We start from the raw sequence: 21,778 nt of genomic DNA, 5'->3' as shown, positions 1-21,778 counted from the left end.
TATATAATATATAAACTAAAATCTTCCTATTTAAAATCACCAATGTAAATTACAAATCTCTGTATTTTAAAATAGAATTATAAGTATTATTTTACTAATAGGTCACATTTTCTGAAGTGCTAGAAGTACATAAATTACAAAATATGAAGAGATTACTAAATCACAAAAATATTTTTATTATGGATTTTTTTATAGTTTTGGTTCTCTGAAGTATTTTTATACTTAATTTTAAATCTTCCTGGTTTTAAAATATGTTTACCCACCACCAAAATATTTACCAAATCCCAAGACATTTTGGGGATATTTCCTCACTTATGTAATGACTAAAAGATATTACCTGAGGTAATGACTGGATTCTTGTCTGCAATACTGATGAAACTCCAATTATCTGAAGGATTTCATAATGTAAAGACTTAGTCTCCTAGTCCATGCAGTTCACTTCCCTGCTTTGCTCTTGGATGTCTCTATTCCCACTGAAGAGGGCTCCTGAATTTGGCTCTTCTTTGCCAGTTCAAATGGCTATAAATCCTTTATACTTGAGAGGCTTTCTTTCATATTTGTCTACGCGGTAAAATTGTTCAACTGTAAAAAATGCCATCCAGTTGAATCCTGAAAATCTTGTCTTTGAATGACTATTTAATCACAAATGTTAAAGTCTTTCTATCACCAGATTCCTGAGTTTCAAGCCACAGAAACTGATTCCAGTTAATTCAAGCAAAAAAAATGTGTTCATTTGACAGATAGCTCAAAATGGAAAGAAAAGTGAAACATCAAGCCTCAGGAACTAGCAACTCTCCAGAAAAAGGAGAGCAGGAATGAAAGGACCGTCTTTTTTAATGAGTCCTGTCAGAATATTCAAGAATTATCTTCATCCATTTTAGTTGCTAAATTATCCATAAAAGATTAAAAATCTTGAGCAAATGAGTCTGATTAGCCTAACTTGTGTTAAGTGCCACCCCTTGCCCAACAAGCTCCCCAAAGGAAAACAGATGCCAATACTAGACGAATAAGAAACTGATGAGGCTAAAGAGCCTTCCTGGGATAGAAATTGTTTGCATATCTCTGTTGCCTTCAAGCTAATGAAGATATACCCTTTTGGGTAATCACTGGATGCTAGTAGTGTTGTAAACCCAATCTCAATATGTAACCAATTTTGATGTTATTTTCATCCTAGACAGATCTTATGGTAGAAAGCAAACTTACAGCAGTGTAACTTTTCTACTAAAATTGACTCCCACATCACTTAATCCTTAAATTAGTAACAAGTCACTTGTCTGGAAGGAAAATAAGGCCACGTAAATTATTGGGTCAACCCATCTGTGCTGATGAGCACAATAAATCTGCCCTCTGAAGCAATCAGGGTGCAAGAGGTCACTGGTGGTGAAATGAATAAATGTTTCTTCATTGCATCAACAGCCATTAGATGGGAGCAGAACATATTGATTATTCAGGAGAGCAGAAATAGTCAACATAGCAGTCACCATCACAGAATCAGCATCGCCACTACAAGTTCAACTTATTAAATCAGTGTGCCCTTACAAGAATATTATCTTGTGGAAATATAATTCTTCTGGCATTTGCATTAAAATAGGAATCCATTTCCCTATAGTACTTCCAAGTAAAGATTATGATCTTCAGTGAATTTGTTTTGACTGTTACATGCAAAATTTTTTTCTGTTTATTCCTTCTGTCATTTGAGTATATGCTTGCAATTATTTAGGTAATATTCTGTGCTTATAAAACATCCAAAGAGATTAACTAGTAATCCTTGTCTTTAGATGTGGCAAGAATTCCTTAAAATCAATTAAAGACCCTTGTTTTATTTCTTCCCTTTGATGCTAATTTAAAAAACCCCACTAAGCTATAGTTTAAAGACCAGCACTGGTCTATTTTAAATTATTTATATTTAAAAATACTATTTCAAAGCTATTTCTGAGTGTGCAGTCATGCTACCTTAGATTACAATACTTATAATTAAATAAGAGTAGGCTTGGTGATTAGAAGAGAATTTTGGCAGTCAAGGCAACATTAAAAATACTTAGATCATTTTGTTATATGTAAAATTTTGACATACTATTTAATAAACTATATAATAATGTAAGAAAGCTATAAAAGCTTCAAGAAATTTAAGAAGGGGTTTGTAGACTTTACTTTTAATAATTCAAATCAGTGCAAGAAAGGTCTTATTAGGGCCATAATTTCATAGGCAAAATGAAGTAGAAGTCTGCATAATTAACAAGTGATGTACAGATCAGGGGACTGGAGTGTGCTTTAGCTTGAGTTATCTGGATTGGCTCATTATATATATTTGTGGCCAGTTTTATGTAAGCTGTCCAGTAAAAATTTGAACTCTCCTTTTCACATATGGTATTGTCACCGGAAGGAGGGTGTCCAGAAAAAGACTTCATTTTTCAGCACCTCCTCTTTGCCTCCAGATAATGATTAGTGCTTTTGAAGGGAATGTGACCAGAAGTTGTCTATCTGTGTCCCTCCCAGGCTGAGACTTTTAAGAAGCAGAAGAGACTTCTCTACTTTGTTCTTTCCCTCTCTCCCCAAGATAGGAGGAGTCTGGGCTCTCTTTTCCATAGAGAAGACAGCATCTCTCCCCAACTAAGAAAACCTGTAGTAAATTATCATATGACCAAGCAACCAACATCTCTTGCATTAAGCCACTGAAATTTTGGGGTTTGTTATCAAACCTAGTGTTACTCTGATTAATATAGCATGATAATATAGCAAGATATGTGTGTGATCTTTCAATCTGTCTCTATATCCATCTATTTGTCTATCCATCTATTCATTCAACAAATACTTATTTTGAGTTTTTTTTTTATGTTCCAGGCACTATGCTAGGCATCAGCAATGAAAGATGAGCAGGATCCTCTTTTGTTTATAGAGTAGGGGATGGATTAGTTGGAATGAATGGGAGGAAGGGGCATGAGAAGACAGATACCTCAAAACATCCTCTGTAAATATGATGAGTAAAAAGATAATTACAGGAACCTCATTCAACCCAGGGAGTCAGAAAGGCCTTTCTGTGAATTAGGCGTTTGAGTAGGAATGAGCCAGACAGGAGCAAGCTGAGAATTGAGGGGGTGGGAGTAGATGTGGGGAGCCAGAGAATTCTAAGCAGAGTGAGCAGCATGTGTAAAAGCCCTCCAACTAGGGAAAAATGCATGACTCAGCAACCAAAAGAATATAGTGGCTAAAAATCATTTACAGTATTCTTTAGTAAACAAGCAAATTAAAGCACCAACAGTTTCAAAGTTGTTTGGCATAATGGCTCTTTCCAGTCAGATGCTGGTTTCAGTGCTATCCAAAATGTGAAACTAATGAGAGAAATTGGTATGGACTGATTAGCTGCATCTTTCTTCTGTAAGCCATCCTATTGCTGTGTCAGGCTAGGAACAAGCCAGCTAATTATGAACAGACTTTTAGCAGCTGTCTTTTATTGGTGTGGCAGTGTTGCATCTCTGATTCCCCAGAAGTATCTGTTTTAAGTATTTTGTCCTATTGTTTTTTCATATAAATGCACCTCCAAATCAGAAGCCAAATTAGTCATGTTGATTTTACTTTCTTCTTCCGCTTTCCCATCCTTTTCTCCCCCTCCTTCTCTCCTTTCTCTTCCTCCTTCTTCTGGAAAGATTTCTTTGATAACAAATTACTATAGGCCAAAAATATGTGTAATACTGTTGTAGTACATCAATAGAAACTCAGGATGAACAAAAACATAGTAAACAATGAACCACAGAAGTCCTTATTTCACCTAGTATCTAGGAGCCTTGCATGACTGTGTATTAGATATAGTAATAAAAAAATACTTCTTCTTGAGACTTCTCTTTCTCTTCATTGACACATTATCTTTTTGGGCATTGGTTTCCTCATGTACAAAACAGGCATAGAACTCAAAGCAGAAGCAAGTCCATTTGGCAAACATCTGTGCTGAATACTGTACTATAGTATTTAGTTTTGCAACCTATGGAAGCACAAAGTAGCTGAAAGATTTGTCTCTAAGAAGATAGTCAAGATGAATTTTATTAGATCTGGATTAGGTTTAGGTAATGAAGAGAAACAGGTTGAATACCTCCTACTAGCCTAAGTGAGAACTACTTACCAGAGAGGTCTCTGCTGTTTCCTTCTAGCTTCGTGTATAACAACAAAAACAATAGTTGTAACAGCTATAACCAGTGATTACATTGCTATTACATTCCAGATCCCATTGCATTGAATTTCTCCAACAAAGCAGGTTGTTTAGACAGCACTGTTTTGATGCAGCTTGGGTCAGGAGTAGGCTGAAGCTCAGTAACAGGATGACATCTTCTGCTCTAGCTACTTTCAGTCAATGTTACTATTTTTGACTGCATAAAAATGCTTTTTTGGTTTTATTATTTCCATTTTATAGATGAAGAAACTAAGGCTCTGAAAGGTTAAATGGCTTTCCCCAAAGTCCCTTACTTAGTGAGTAACAGAGCCCAGAAATTTCCTGATATGGTTTGGCTCTGTGTCCCCCTCCAAATCTCATGTTGAATTGTAATCCCCAGTGTTGGAGGAGGGGCCTGGTGGGAGGTGATTGGATCATGGGGGCAGACTTCCCCCTTGCTGTTCTTGTGATAGTGAGTGAGTTCTCATGAGATCTGGTTGTTTAAATGTGTGTAGAATCTCTCCCTTCTTCCTCTTCCTTCTAATCCAGCCGTATAGGACGTGCCTGCTTGGCCTTCGCCTTCTCCCATGATTATAAGTTTCTTGAGGTCTCCCCAACCATGCTTTCTGTACAGCCTGCAGAACTGTGAGCCAATCAAAACTCTTTTATTTATAAATTACCCAGTATCAGGTAGTTCTTTATAGTAATGTGAGAACAGAATAATATAGTTCCTAAGTCCTTGCTCTTTCCTTCAGCAGTTCTGCCTTCTGCAGCTGCCATTTTCAAGGGCCACCATTTATCAAGGTCTCCTGGTACCACTGTCCCTCTGTTATGTGCTCCATACATATGCAGTCTGATTTAATTCCTCCTCATCTGGAACTGCAGGAGCTGGGATGAACCAGGGCAGCTGCCAGCTCTGGAGTTATTTCTGTCTTCTCTGGGCCCCTTTGCTGCACTCCGTGACCTTACAATCTGGGCTTTTAAGTGAAATAACCTTTTCAACTTGGCTACTTTAGGTTTCTTTGCTGGGATTTGGCAATGTAGCTTCTGCCTGAGCTTCTTGGCTCTCTAAGCCATGGTGTGATTGCTTTGGATTTGATTTTGGATTCCCCATTTGTGGCTTGGGAGGCTTCTCTCATCCCAGAACATGGAGACAAGACTCCCAGCCCCAAGTCACTGCCTCCTGTCCACCATCCTAGACCCCAAGGCCCCCTTCCTTCCTTCCCTGGACTTGCCAGAGGAGGGAGCAAGAACAGATTGGTAAAACAGAAAGAGAATTAACTTGTAGTCAAAGTATTTAATCTTTCCAGAATTCCACTTCTTATTTATAAAAAGAAAATAATAATACCCAGTTTACTAGATTATTTTGAGGATTAAATAGGCAATAATTTTACATGGATTCAGCATATAGCAGGCACTCAATAACTATTATTGTTAGAATCACATTAAAAGGGTTCATATTTTTAAGGTGATTAACACTGTGCTTGGCACATAATAAACTTTACCCAAAGGTGAGCTATCAATCAAACCCCAGGGTCTAAAAGAGATCTCTGAGGTAACCAAGTTCAGCTCTTATTTTATTATACTGGGAACTATTCTTTATGCAAATCTAACCGCAACCCTTATTTCTCTGTTTTCAGTTAGTAATTATAGTAAGAAAATGTCTGTATTATTGAATAGTGTATAGTTTTATAGGGAGAATGTCATACTAAATTGTGAAACTTAAATTTACACTAAATGCAGTAATATTCAGCTACCTCAATAGAAATTGCTTCTTTACTTACACCATTATCAAAATCACATGGTTTTTCACATTCGCACATTATTTTACTTAAAGCACAATATGTCATATTTATAAGTCCTCTTTATTTAGACTAGTGAGATTGGGAGCTGATCAGCATTAGTGAAAATTCTGGTTAATGGCTTATTTAAAAAGAAATAAAAAATTTTTTTGAACTTACTTTGACTTAAGGGTATAAATTACAAATTACTTAGGAATACATTTCTTTGTGGATTAAAAACCTTCAGTATTTTTCTTATTCAAATTATCACATATTCTGAATTTAATAAGTCAGTTAATAAAGTTTTATTATATATTCTTAAATTTCTTTGTGCTGTGGCTACTCTGAATTTTGGCAAGCATAACAAGAAATTTAACTATCAAGAGCTTGATTTAATAAATATCATTTTACATGAACATGATATCTTATAGCCTGAAAGGTCAACCAACCTAGTTTTAACTGGAACAACTAGAAATGAACCTCTCAAAAATGAAGTTGTGGTTTTTTTTTAATCCCATCTTACTCCCTTTTTAACTATTTTAACAAGACATCTTCACTGCTTGAATTTTGATATCTGTGGTACAATACCACACTTTTTATGAAAGGACAGGGAATGGTACAAGAAAATAGATACTTTAGCTTTGAGACACTGAATGTTTGAAGGAACAATGACCAAATCATATATGACAGCAGAACACTGACCCACAACCTCTGCAGCAACGAGTCCAGAACAGTCTGGACCTGGTCGGTCACTGCCAGCTTCTCTATTTTTTGTCTCTACTTCCAAATCTGGAGCAACCAAGGAAAGCCAATGTACCCCCGAAAACAATCACTTAAAATGCCTCACATCCAGTTATCCTTTCTCCAGTTTCCCCATCCAAACAGCCTCCAAACAAATCATACCTGAAGCCATCTCTTTATTTTTTTACTACAAAACTTCCATATTCCCCCTCTGTCTTTGAGTGTGTCCCAAACACGTGATGATGCTGAGTCCTTTGCCATAGCAAGCTTTGAATATATACTCTCTGCTTGTTCTCATCTGGGCAGTCTCTGTTTATTTGTGTTTTCTTTGAAATCCCACTATGATTCAGTATACACTGCTTAATGCTGTGGACCCAAGGCTCTGACCATGTGCAGTGCCCACAGAGGCGTCTGTGCTTTGCTGCTCATGGCTTGTCAAATCCATTCTGACACTGTAGGTCTGCACAGACCTGAACTCTGTTTCCTGTGCATTGTGTTCCTTGCATATTTATTCACAGTTTGATGCCAAGTTGTCGTATTGTTTTCTGTTTGACATCTTTGGTAGAATCAAGTCATTCCTTTTCATCTCTTTTTGCTCTTTTTGTGCTTCCTGTTTGTATTGTGCGATCTAATAGTGTTGTCTGTCATAAGGAGAATCAAACAGTAGAATACAGGCATAGGAGCTCCAGGCCTATTGTTCCAGGTGGCCTCACAGATTGGTAAGCTTGAAATTTTCATTGGACTGGCATCTGTTTGGGCACACTATGCTATGAGTCTCCAATAAAACTGGATAAAGTTTTTCTTTTGCCTTGATTTCTGTTTGGAGAACTTGGCTTTGATTCAGAGAAAGCATTCTCACTAGCTTTCCACCTGCCAGTGAGAGGAAGGGGGAAAGTAAGTTGTTGGATCTGCATTTAAAGGTGATATGATGGTTCATTTTATGTGTCAAATTGATTGGACTAAGGGATGTCCAGATAACTGGTAAAATATTTCTGAGTGTGTCTGTGAAGGTGTTGCTAGAATAAATTAGCATTTGAATGGTACACTGAGTAAAGATTTCCCACCCATTGGGGAACTGAATACAACAAAAAGCTGGAGGAAGGATGAATTCATTTTCCTTTCCTGAGTTGGGCCATCCATCTTTTCTTGCTACTAGACATTGGAGTTTATGGTTCTCAGGCCTTTGTACTCCACAGCTTACACCAGCAGCTACTTTCCTCCACCCATCAGTTCTTAGGCCTTTGGCCTCAGTTTGAATAACACCACTGCTGTTCCTGTTCTCCAGCTTAAAGACAGCAGATCACAGGACTTCTCAGCCTCCATAATTGTGTGAACCAATTTCTACACTAAATCTCCACATACATATTTATATATAGTATATCCTATCTATTCTGTTTCTCTGAAGAACCTTAAAAATACAGGTGGGACAACATCAGGTTGGAGAACTGAGACACAAAGCATATAAGCATCATTTTTGCCTGACTGTTGCTAGCTGTCATTGAGTTGTCTAGGTTTAAATCTTTTGCTCTTACAGGAAAAATTTCTATGTCTTACATATACTCTCATTATTTATGCTACCATATCTCTAAATTGTATAACTTCATCAGGGATCCTTTGAACCTTCAGTGACCACTCGGGGGAATATTGTATCTGAACAGAATTGTTTATTTAAGGCATAACTTAGAAAAGAAAGGAAACAAGATTATTCAGGCACAATGTGCAGTATTTTTTATTATTATGTAACAACATATAGGGCATGATCTCTGTAAGGATGGAAAAAATCTTCTCTTGATAAAGACTATCCAAATTTATCCTAGATTGCTCACAAAATGACAATTGGAGGACTACTAGGTTTAACTGGATATTGCAGACAATGGATGCAAAGGTTTTCTGAAATTTTGACACTTCTTTGTGAAGTGACTGAGTCCTTAGTAAGAGACTGTGTCCTCCAGGAGCCCAAATAGGAACAGGTCTTCTGTAACCTGAGAACTCTCTTCAGCAGTGTCCTTTCCTAGGCATCTTTATTAGTTTCCTAAATATTCCATAAAAAAAGTACCATAAAATACTTTGGATGGCTTAAAACAACAGAAATTTTTTGTTTCAGCCTATTGTCTGCAGGCTAGAAGTGTGAAATCAAGGCATCAAGACTATGTGCTCTCTGAAACCTGTAGGAGAGACTCCTTCTTTGCTTATTCCTAATTTCTGGTATTTTCTAGCAATCCTCGGCATTCGTAGGCTTGTAGATGCGTCACTCCAATCTCTGCCTCTGATGTCATATGGCCATATTCTCCCTGTGGCATCTCCTTATCTTATAAGGGGTTTAGTCAGGTTGGATTAAAGGCCCACTGTATCCCAGTATGACCTCATTTTAATTTAACTAATTATATCTGCAACCACTGTATTTCAAAGTAAGGTCATATTCTGAGGTACAGAGGTTAAGGTTTCAACATATCTTTTGGTGATGGTGGGAGCAATTTAACCCATATCAGCATTCCTAAATACAGAAAACTCTTTTGTCTGCTGGGTGTGGTTGCTCACACCTGTAATACTAGCACTTTGTGAGGCTTAGGCAGGCAGATTGCTTGACCCTGGAAGTTTGAGACCAGCCTGGGCAACATGGCAAAACCCTGTCTCTAGTAAAAATACAAAAAATTAGCCAGATGTGGTGGTAGCACACCTGCAGTCTCAGGTACTTGGGAGGCTGAGGTGGGAGGATCACCTGAGCCTGGGAGGCTGAGGCTGCAGTGAGTTTTGATTATGCCACTGCATTCCAGCCTGGATGACAGAGTGAGACCCTGTCTTAAAAACAGACAAACAAACAAACAAAACTCCTTTGTCTATTTGCACATAAACAAAATAAATAAGCCCTTGTGGCTTCAACTAAACTTCATGTAAACCACAAAAACCATTACTTACAGCCTCAATCCTGACCTTGTTGCAAAGGCCGTCTTGTCTCAAGATGATAGCTGCAGACTGCCAAATTTGTTGATGCTTCTGGTAAACTAGTCCTCTGTTCTCTACTTGGTTCCTCAGACATTATAGACATTCCTACTGACTGAGATTTTGTTACTGTCACTCTCTTATATTACAATTCACTGTTATATCACCCTGAATCCTGCCATTCTACTATCTCTACCAGAAGAAGTGGAATTTCACAGTTCTTTTCCTTTTCCTAACCTTTGTTAGGAAACTTTCTGTGCCTCACTAAGATTTATTAGAGACTCTCATTGAGAACTCCAATCTAATATTATTTGTTGATGGATTCTACCTCAAAATTAAAACTAAAACTGGAGGTTATCAAATGGGATATGTTATCATTAATTTAAGTTATCCTTTAGAATATAGTCTCCTGAAGTAAAACCAGGCCGGATGGCTGAATTTATTGTACTTTTTAGAACCTGTCAATTAGTCAAAAACTAGAGAGTAAACATATATGTAAATATGTATACAGAGAACAGGTATACCTTTGAAGTGGTATATGACTTTGGGATGCTTTGGAAACAGAAAGGATTTCTCACCACTGCTAGAACCTCTATAAAAAATGAACACCAAGTTAAGGAACTGTAAATGCACTCCTACTTCCTAGAGAGGTGGCTATTATAAAGGTTGAGACCCGTGCCAAAAGCGATAACAGAGAAGCGAAAGGAAGTGCTCAAGAAGATTATTATGCCAGACAGGCAATCTTAACCAAGGTTATGATATTAACTAAATCCTCAAAGGAAAATTCTGGAGGAAATCAGAGATCATTATAAAATGTCAATGTTTGGTTCCTGATTTGGAAAAAGAAGAGTGGAAAATGCATGGTGAGACCTTTCTCTAGACTTATCTCTGATGCTCTTGAGTTAGCTGTTTGGTAGCATTAGATGATTTCAAATATATACTGTTCAATTTCTCCATGAAACTACTCATCCTGACATGAACAAGTTGGTTACTATCATCTTAAATCAACATTAATTGGGAAACTTTAAGAAGATAGCTGAAGGTCATTTGTCATCTGTCAGTAACATAACCCTGGGGAAGCTCTAAAGGTGAGACACGGTCAGGAATAGAACTTTAATGGCCCTTTGAACTCCAGCAGATGGATTTTATCCAGCTCTCCTCCTTTTTAGGATTCAAATACTTTATTATTGTTATAAGTTTATTTTCAATATAGGGCAAAACAGCATTTCCTTGCCAAAAAGTTATAGCACTTACAGTTGTTAAAAAGCTGCTAATGCTTTCAACTTGGAGATACCAAGTTTATATCAAATGACCAACCTACACATTTTATGAGAACTATTATAAAATAACTCAGTAAGGTTTTACCCCTTACTCAGAAACTACACTGCTTTTACTACCCATGATATTCTAGAAAGGTTCAAAATACCAGTGCCATCTGTAAATTAAAATTACCAAGCCTTTCAGAAAAAGTCCTGTTGCTCCCACGGCCAAAATACTTTCAATGACCCTACGGGCATATGAATGACTCTTCTAGGGACACATTGGTTATCCCTCTGTGAACTGGTAAATAGAAGGCCCATACATTGAGGAATTTCACCTCCAGTACTAGATCCGCCCTGCTTCACATAGAGATGACAAAATACTGAAAGGAGTGCCTATGCTTTATTCAATCCTGTCGTTAATAGGTTAAGGTCACCTTCCCACATCTTCCCAAACAGTCTCTTTGTGATCTTCAATCAGTAGGTGTTTTTCCATTGGAAGAGACATGAGAGAAAAACTGCTCTCAAAACTTATTGAATTGAACATTATCAGGTATTGTTAGCAACAACCACAGCAGTGAAATGACAGGGAGCCAATCTTTAGGTTTATATTTCATAACTAAATAAGCAACCAGAATTCCACACAATTAGAAGTCTACTCCAACAGGGGATCTCAATAATGAGGATTTTCAGAGATCCTCTAGAAGCTGCTCATCTTCAGAAGCTGACTGCTGACATAAGACTTTCAGAAGAAGCCGACAACCTCAATAGTGGACAGATTCCAAACAAGACCTTGAACCAGAACCCCTGAATAACTTGTTTTGTTTGTCACTGCTTGCTTACGGTCATTCTTCTTCTCATTTTCTATAGACCTCTGATTGTCATCCACTCATAACAGCCTCTTTTTCACTTTTCCTTCTTTTTTTATAATTGTCAGATCAGAATATAATCTTTTTAATTCCTTTATTAGGTTTATCCCAAAGAGTGGTCATTGCCCCATTCTTGTTGATTGCTGGACATTCCATTCATCACTGAATCCCCACAATAAAACCTCTGGGATAATAATTTCTGGCTTCATCAAATGAAATCAGAGGAAATTTTAGCTGATGGTGTTTCCACCTACACTGCCATGGACAGATAACTTTAAACAAATCAACCTATGACTTTGCTGAGTCCCTTTCTCCAAGAAAAATGACTAATTATTATAATCTACTGATAAAATCTAGGTTATTCTAAACTTTAATTTAACAACCTTCATAGGGTGTGGGCCACAGGGCAGTGGGCCAAATGCTTGCCACTTTATGAGACTAAAAGGGACCCAGATATGTAATACAATTAACATAAGGCCTGGTTCTGACTTCATGTCAAAATGACTCCTTTTTCCTGGTTTTTCATGTGCCCCTGACTGAATACCACTTCCTTTGTGCTAAGGATGCCTGATCCTGTTTGCTTCAGACTATCACCTCATACACTTTAGGAACAGTAGTTGGAGACTTGTTTGTCTCCAAACATAGAGACTCTGATTCTATAAATCACCAAGACTGTAAATTCTGATTCACACACAAGCTCCAAAACAATGCCACCTTTGATTATTAAAATTTTCTAGCTGGGGAAATTATTGACTCATTGTTTATGCAAACAATCAGAGAAGTGTTCCCACCCATGGGAATCATACAGACACGAAACACTGTAAGAAACTGATCATCAACATTGGCAGAAGTTATTAATGATATCACCTTTGCTTTAGATGAAATACAGACCAGTCTCAACTCATTGGCATGAGTAGTGATGGACAATCACATTGCTCTAGATTTCTTATTGCCTGGTAGTGGTAGCATCTGTGCCATTGTTAATTCTTACTCTACTTGTATCAGTGAAACAGACAAGGTAGTACAGGCCATACATCACCATAATGAAAAAGTTATTTGTTTCTCTAAGGCTGGTTCTCAGGTCTATGAAATTTGTTCTTGGCCTTGGTTGGGTAATTGGATGGAGTTTCTGCTTCCGTGCATGTTACAGGGACTATTAATTATTCTTGATTCTCCCATAGTGGTCATTATATTAGTCCATTCTATTCTGCCCAGAAAAACTGCTCTCTTCTTACATGATTGCCATGATGATATAACAAAAAGGGCAAGACAGTCTTGCTATGCAGTTGATTGTGGAAGTGGGTGAACAATCCCTGAAAATGAAGGTTTAATATCTAGCCTTTTGTGAAGTAGTCAACTTTTACAAGTGAGGTACTGACCAAAAATGGAGACTGAGAAACTGACTATAAAATTAGATGGTGGCCAGATCATATATCACAATAGAATTCTGACCCACAATCTCTGCAGCAAACAGCTGGGGAAGCTAAGCCACAGCTGCGCAGCAACAGTCCTGCAATGATTAGGACGTGGTTAATCATTGCTAGCTTCCCTATGTTTGCCTTTGCTTCCAACTCAGGAGCAACCAGAGAAAGCCAAATACTGTAGATTCTCTAAGCCATATGATGCATATCATACATATTATGTCCTTATTTTAGTTATCCCTCTTCCAGCTTCCAGTTTCCAATCAGATCATATTTGAAGCCTTCTTTTTTATTCACTATTAAAAAGCCTTCTTATTTGTTCACTTTCCCACTTCTTTGTCCAGTTTTGAATTCTGCTAAATGCAAGTGATGGTGGCTGACTTCCTTGCTAGAGCAAATTCTAAATAAATTGCCTCTGTTTGTTCTTATTTCAGCAGTTGTCATTTATCTCTACAGTTTCTAGTCATTGTGACTTAGCTTTGTTTTAGAATATCTATAACAATGCTTATAAAGGTAGTAAAGTGAGTTTCAGACATGAAAGGTAACTGTGAGGGGATAGTGAGGAAAGGTTCTTTTGTTTAAAATAAAGGAGAAATGGTTTTGGAAAATTGCCTAGAAATCTTCTGAAAAATATAAAGCAGAGAAAAATAAGTGATTTGTTTGGCTTTGTAAAATGACTTGATGGGCTAGATGGAGTCTTTATTTTTTACAAGTAAAGAAAGAAAAAAAGGTTCAGTGCTTTGTATCTGAGAGCAGTCTTCTTACCTAGGTTCTAAAAGCACTTTGCAAGAATCATTTGGTGTCAAATATTATAAATTCTTTTTCAAAAATGAGAAGTGGGAGCACTGTTGGTTTTTCTCGGAGAATAAAATAAAGATTTGTATTTTCTCATTAAATATTATGATAATTATTCTGGCCTGATCATAAGCTAGTCTGTATGACAGGCTTTTACATATTGTGTATGCTATGTCAACTCCTAGCAATAAAAACAAAATCCCAATAAATAGTTGCTGAATTTTAAATTTAGTCTGTTTTCTCCTACAATGTAAAGAAAGCTAGTACCAAAGTTACATATTTATATGGAGTAATTTTACGGCTTGAAGTAATCCTCACACCACCTCCCCAATCCTGTTGGCAACACTTTCTATCATATTGAATTTAGTCCCCTTGCCTTGATTTTATTAAAAAAAAAGTGCCATACCCTTCATTTTTTAGCTTTAGTATGGAAGAATGCCTTAATATTATAAATATGACCTGTAAATCTAATTCTTCGAAGCCAAGTTTATTGCTTTAGATCTATCAGAATGGTACTTTTTCTGCCATTTTGGAAAAAATGACTTAGGCGTGTGAAATTCAAGTTGCAATACATTATTTTTAAATCACAATTTACCACAAATATAGTGATTCTTAACTTTCTCAAATGCCTCCAGGGTTATCTAAAAATTCCAAAAGGTTATTATTCGAAAGAGTAGCAAGCATAGGGAAGGTGTGGTTCTTTCAGCAGAGGGATGGGTAGCGAAATAAAATTCCCACAGGGCTTTATAATTGCAGGGAGATTGGCAGAGAATCTCCTTATTCTGGGGGGTGATCTTTCCTTTGAGGTCTTGGTTTCCTCACTACCAGTGTGGAATAGGAAACTGGGCTTTGAGAATGTCATAGACTTAAATCAATTCTTTTTTTTTTTTTTGGCCTCTGATTTCTTGTTTGTATAAGTGTTGCTGCTGTCTGCTCACAGAGATGATAAAAGAAATTATCACCTAAGTAACACTATAATGTTGAGGCTAAGCTTGTCAACATGATCATTATTTTTTTCTATAGTCTTTTCACATCTCTATAGTCTTTCATGAGGACTTCATGTTCCCCTATATTTTACCTTCTCTTTTTAATAACTGCAGTGTTACACTTCCAGTTTTATTACTCATACTTCCCAAGAGCAGAACATGACATGTAAATATATGAGTGCTTTTCCTATTATAGGTCTTTGAATATGAATTTACTGCTCTCCTGTTTCCACATTCATTTTTTCATTTTGATACTTTTCTCATACCACCAAGACACTATCTCATTTTGCCCTAATAAAAATGAATTGATTTCTTTATATATTTATCCATTTATTTAACAAGTACTTATTGACTACTTACTATATGTCATACACTGTGCTAGGCACTGAGAGTGCAATGATGTTTAATGTACATTTCCCTACCCTGAAGGACTCACTCTTGTAATGGGGAACACAAGGTCAGCTAGTGGACACCAGATGGTACCTGACAACTCCTTTCCTTGGACATTTAAGAAACATTGTTCAGATACTTATTGCTTATCCCAGAGGAAGCCCACGGCCCTTGGCAAGGTTTTGTTGTTGTTTCAGACTCTATGGGCTTATAGTCTCATGGTCATCTCATTCTACAATTGATCTTACTTGTTTTTCACCTTTCGGCTATCCTATTTTCTATGCCATGCACAGACCATATGTGGAATTCAGCCCCCTTTTCTTGATTTCCTATGAAACATAAGGCATTAATGCATGTAGTATGCATTATTAAAGGTTTCAGGTGATGTGATGACAAAGGACACATGGAAAATAATTAAACGTGAGTGTTACTCTCTTTTTAGAATTTCTTAGGTCAATTCTACTATCAGAAGCTGACCAATTTTGCTCTAATGACCTCCCATATGTGGGTGTTGTCTGATCCTTTGCTCCCTCTACAGTGTCCTTATATTTGGAATTTGCTTCCAATTCCCTAAATTCTTGCTCATTTTGAATGTAAGGCAATTTTATTCTTTATTTCACTGAACCATTCCAAATCATACTCTGGAGATTTCTCCTTTTACAGCCGCAGTGGACTGGGAACCAATTTTGTTAAGTAGAAGGCTTTCTACTCTATGGAAAAAATTTTACGCTTCCTTAGGTGCTGAGGTGGCTGCAGTCAGTGTTGGTTTTAAATAGTGATGTAGTTTTCCCCTCTCTTACATTTGTGAACTATATATGGTTCTGGGAATCACTGTGGAGATCTTAGACCATGCTATGTGCTGTGGGAGTCAGAGAAGGTACTTCAGAAAGTCAGGAAAGCTTCCCAGAGATGAGATCTGAACTGGTTTTAAAGTATGAGGATGAATTTACCTGTCAAAAAATTGGGGGAAAGGATGAATGTTTTATTTTAGCTTACTGTATAAATATTGGTATAATTAAGTGAATCTATTGTTTGTAATTAGCAAAAAGTATAGTAAATCATTTTTCACTTTATATATTAAAATGTTGTTATCCTTTCTCGGCCTAATCTTCTATTATTTAATATTTTCAAATCCTTTCTTTCACTGAAGCTACAACATGTTATCAACCTCCCCTCCTGCTTTACTACCCTGCGATCCACTATTTCAACTATGTCCTCTGGATCTGGCTTGACTGTTCCCTCTTTCACCATTATCTTATACAGCTTGTCAATTATTAATGCTAGATAATCCCCACATTTCCCTTTTCCTCTGGCTCCTTTCTTACTATCCCCAGAGAAAATTATAAAATGAGAACTGAAAGTAAAACAATCTCCTGTCCCTACGCTAAATAATAACTGTAGTCTTTCCTGTTTCATGTTAAATAATGCCAAGAACAAGAATAACTTAACTTCTTGTCACAGGAAATATTTACTCCTCAAAATAAGACTGAATCAACTAAACTAACAGCTTAATCATCAAGATTTGCTTTGAGACACTTGCCTTACTGTGCACATTATTCTAAAGCTGCTGGGTCATAATGCTCCATAATCCCAACCAGTGACCTGCCTTGCAAGACCTGCCTAAAAACCACCCAGTCAGATCTTAAAGCCTATATGTATCCCTTTCTGATTTCCTTCTTCCAGGATGCTACTAAGACTCTTATCAAGCAGCTCTTCTCTGTCACTGAAGAAAGTCTAATAAACTTAGTTTTGCTTGCTATATTTTCCTGGTGTCTTTTAGGGGAGTCCACAAGAATCATTCTCATTTGATCTCCTATAGCTCCAGCTATAATTTCAGCTTCATCCTTCCCACTGCTCTGCAATTCTTTCATTCTCATCTATTAAATAATAGTATTTGTAAAACTTTTCTCCTCCAGATGTCAATAGCAACACTATATCCCTCAATTTCAGCAAATACTCTAACTTCATTCTCTCTTCCCTATCCTAAAAAGATAGGAAATGAGCTACAAAAAGTTTCAATGTAGAGCTATTCTTATGCTCTCTATTTGTGTCTATAGCTCCTGGGGTGGTCACCTCACTGACTTTTCTCTTTCTTATTCATCTTCAGCTATTTGCCCTTGAAATGAACGTGTCTCACAAGATTATCTTTTCTTTTTACCTTTTCTTGAGGCCAATCTCATTCAGTTGTACAGTTTCAACAATGATCTTTATGCAGATAATTTTACTAATTAGTGTTTGCAGTTCTAATTTCATATGAATTGCAGGCATAAAATTGTGACAAGAATGAACCCTGGACTCAATACTTTGATCTTTCTCATGATCTTTCTTTCTTGTCCCAGATCTGATCTTTCTCTTACATTTTTCATCTCAGTTAATAAACTTGCTAATGACCATTCTTTGACAAGGATGACCATTCCTTGACAAGGAAAACCAATAATAAATGAATAATAATAATAATAGTAACCAATCTAGTTGTGGTAGGAGTTTTGGTCACGCAGAGCTCATTTTGTTTTTCTCAGCAGTTGTAAAATGAAATCATAAAGCTGTAAAATGAAATCATAAAGCATTTTTGCTCTACCATTCAGGCGTGTGAAATAAAAATAGATCTTCTTTATTTTCTATGTTGGATCAGAAATAATGAGAGCTAACACTTAGGTATATGTGCCTAAATCCATCATGATCTTTAAAAGCTGACTTGCTTCTTTTCCCCAAAACCCCCAAACTGCAGATGTCTGTAAGTCTTCTTTCTGCCCATTCCCTTCCTCATTCTTCCCATTGATGGGGAGCAGAAAGAGTCACAAAAGACTAATATTGTGATAACTCTGCCCAGGAAGACTAACTACCTTGTCTCCTGTTGGAAAGATTAAGTAAGGAATTGGCCGGGCGCAGTGGCTCACGCCTGTAATCCCAGCACTCTGGGAGACCGAGGAGGGTGGATCACGAGGTCAGGAGATCGAGACCATCCTGGCTAACACAGTGAAACCCCGTCTCTACTAAAAATACAAAAAAATTAGCCAGGCGCGGTGGTGGGCACCTGTAGTCCCAGCTACTCAGGAGGCTGAGGCAGGAGAATGGCCTGAACCTGGGAGGTGGAGTTTGCAGTGAGCTGAGATCGCGCCACTGCACTCCAGCCTGAGCGACAGAGCCAGACTCTGTCTCGAAAACAAACAATCAAACAAAAAACAAAAAAAGAAATTAGCCTTGTGTGGCTTATTAGTCTTCCATTGTAAATGGCAGCTTTGGTGGATGAATAAATTAGGCAATGCAGGGAACTCAGGTTAGAAAGCTATTGTCACTAGTTTCTTGGATGGAGAGGTTTCGGCCAGGGGAGTTGCACCTCCATTCAACTATGGCCCTCAGGTTGTTTTGTGCAGCAGGACTGCTGAGTTTTGTCTTAGTCCTCTCTTCTACATGAGAACCAAACACTTGGGTATGCTGGCTTAGACAGTTTATCTCTTTAAATATGCTGTGCTATCATTTTCACTGTGCTTTTTGGTATCATGTTACTGTTACCACGGGGCTAAACTGCACTTTGGTCTCCTTCAGAATTTCAAACAGTGCATGGCACAAAAATTCTTTAACCTTCACCTCTTTTAACTTATATGCTGTAACAGAGAGATTTTCTGCCTGGGGCAGTGCAGGGTCTCCACAAGACATGCTGGGCTGACTCCTGCTTCTGTTCGTCTCTGTTCATTCTCATTCACAGATATTCCCGGGCTGGGACTGAACAGATTTTCTCTTACATCCCTTCTCATCCTTATTCCTATTCATAGAGGGATTTCCTTCACATTACATTGGATTCATTTTCGTAGTGGAATGCAATGCCCCCACCCTTCCCCAAAGTATAATGGTAGAATGGTTACCACAAACATGCTTCCTGGGTGGAGCAAAGTCCAAATGAATTTAACTCATTTAAAGTATTATCCCTGTTGTCACAAAATTCATTGATACATATAAGTTTTCTGGGCAGGGTATTCGCAAATTTGCAAAGGGTCCTGGTGAAATTCCAGCAGAGAAAGGACTGAGACCCAATCCTTTCAGCCTGAATTCAAATTTACAGACATCATATTTGTCAAAAGTGGAAGGGATGTCTCTGACGGAGGCCTAGTGTCAGAGAAAGGCACTCAGGCAGGGTGGAGCAGATGGAGAGAAAGAAACCTTGGCCTCTGGCTCATCAGTTTCTCAGAGAGGCTCAATCCAAGAGGAAAGAGATACTTGGCTCGACTGGAGAGAGGCACACATGCAGGGGAAGGGACATAAAACAGCATGCTTTGCCATCACTGTTTACCTCATCCAGAAAAAGAATTTATTTAAGAATTTAAATAGCTGTGAAATAAATTTTAATCATTTGTTGCTCTCAAAATTTAATAAAGCTGATCTGTTCAGTTAGCTTTCTGGCCATCTGTCACTGAAAATCTATTCCTCTGTTTTGAAGAAACCTCCATGGCCCAGACATTCTCTGCTACTCTGTCCTGCCCTGTTCCCTGAGCCTGGGGACGTGAGGCTGGTGCTGACATTTGGGTTCCCTGACAGCGATGCTGCCAAAATCAGTGATGCAGATTAGGGAATCTGCCAGGCCCTCAAGCCTGTTCTGCTGGACAGTTTGGCCAATCACAAGTTTGTCACTTCATCTCATGACTGTGTACCTGCTAATGCAGCTGTTAGGATTTTAGAAAAGTGGGGGTAGCCCACATAGGGGCTGCAAGGCTACTACTGCTTCCTGATCAGGCTGTCATGTTTTATTATACAAATATGACCCACTGCAGTTTCTGACTTGGTGGTGGGGATGGAGTGCTAATGGACTGTAGTGTCTTCTCTGTATTACCATATTTCTTTTATTCCAAGGCTCACTATCAACTTAATAACTCATTTTTAGAAAGAAAAAAGCCACACTATTTCCATAATGTTAAATGTATGTATTAATTGCAAGGTGTGTGTCCTGATTTCAGAAACATTTAACTCACAGGGAACACCTTCATTAAATGATCAAGAGAATATAAAGAACTCATGAATATGTAATGATTATGTTGGCCAAGCAGGACTCATGGAGTGTGATGAGAAAACAACTTTACCTCCTGTGCACCTCATCAAGCCCACTTTGACGTTTGTAGGGATAGCTCTTTTTGGTTACCCTGCATGGTTCCAAAATACAGTTTCAATTCAAGACTTAATATGTCCAAACCAAGTGAGGAGAGTGAAGAATTAAATGATCCTCTTACTAGGATCTTTTGCCTGAAGTCCATTTGGCACAAGGGAAGGCACTGATTCCATCTGATTGTTATGACTACTTCCTTTATCCCCAAGCAACCAGTGGAACCTTTCTAGGTTCCTTCTGCTGATGTCCCCTCGGACCTTCAGGTGTTTTCTTAGACAGCATCTTAGAAGCTTCATATCAGCTTTCTCATGTATAATCTGCAGGAAACACTAATGCTTTTTCACCCTAAAACCCTGGGAACACAGAACAATCCCATTAGACCTACCACACCCTCACTTCTCTATCAGAGATATCTCATCAAAACTACTGTGCTGAGACCACATACTGCCAAATTCTGGTGGCCATTTACTGGATATTGCCTTGTATTACCTGGTACAACTGTTGCTCTGCGGGCATCCCAACTTCTTTGTGTGTAATTTTGGGCCTCCATCAATGACCAATGCAAAAACATAGGAGGCCTTTTGATGCCAGGATTCTGCTATGACTGAGGCAAAGTGAAGAAATGCCCTCTCTCCTTTTGTGTCAGAGTTTGTTAGAAGGATCACAAAATACTGTTTTTTTAAAAAAAAATTTCTAGATTTATGGGTACAAATTAAATTGTGTTACATGCATAGATTGTACAATGGTCAAATCAGGGCTTTTCAGGTATCTGTCACCTAAATAATGTACATTGTACCCGTTAGGTAATTTCTCATCATCCATCCTCCTAGTATTCCCTCATCTTTTCAAGTCTCCGTTGTCTGTCTTTCTACTCTCTCTGCCTATGTGTATACATTTTTTTTATCTCCCACTTATGAGAACATGTGATATTTGACTTTCTCTGTATAACTTGTTTCCCTTAAAATAATGACTTTCAGTTCCATCCATGTTGCTACAAAAAACATAATTTTATTCTTTATATGGCCAAATAGTATTCCATTATGTATACATACCATATTTTCTTTATCCAATTATCTGTTGACGGATACTTATGTTGATTCCATGACTTTGCTATTTTGAATAGTGCTGTCATAAATGTGGGTACAAGAATCTTTTTGTTATATTGATTTCTTTTCTTTTGGGTAGATACCCAGTAGTGAGATTGGTAGATCAAATGGTAGTTCTATATTTAGCTCTTTGAGAAGTCTCCATACTGTTTCCCATAGAGGTTGTACTAATTTACATTCCTAACAACAGTGTATAGGAATTCCCTTTTCTCTGCATCCCCATCAGTGATTCTTATTTCTTGACTTTTTATTAA

At 37.6% G+C, this 21,778-nt stretch overlaps 1 pseudogene; it reads right to left on the bottom strand.

Moving 5' to 3' along the window:
• Nucleotides 1-20,714, bottom strand: part of LOC129034556 (10 kDa heat shock protein, mitochondrial-like) — a 28,776-nt pseudogene extending 8,062 nt beyond the window's left edge.
• Nucleotides 20,715-21,778: the final 1,064 nt, after the last annotated feature.

This window comes from Pongo pygmaeus, chromosome 3, assembly GCF_028885625.2.
Source record: "Pongo pygmaeus isolate AG05252 chromosome 3, NHGRI_mPonPyg2-v2.0_pri, whole genome shotgun sequence".
NCBI classification, from domain to species: Eukaryota; Metazoa; Chordata; class Mammalia; order Primates; family Hominidae; genus Pongo; species Pongo pygmaeus.
This window is presented reverse-complemented; position numbering and strand designations above follow the sequence as displayed.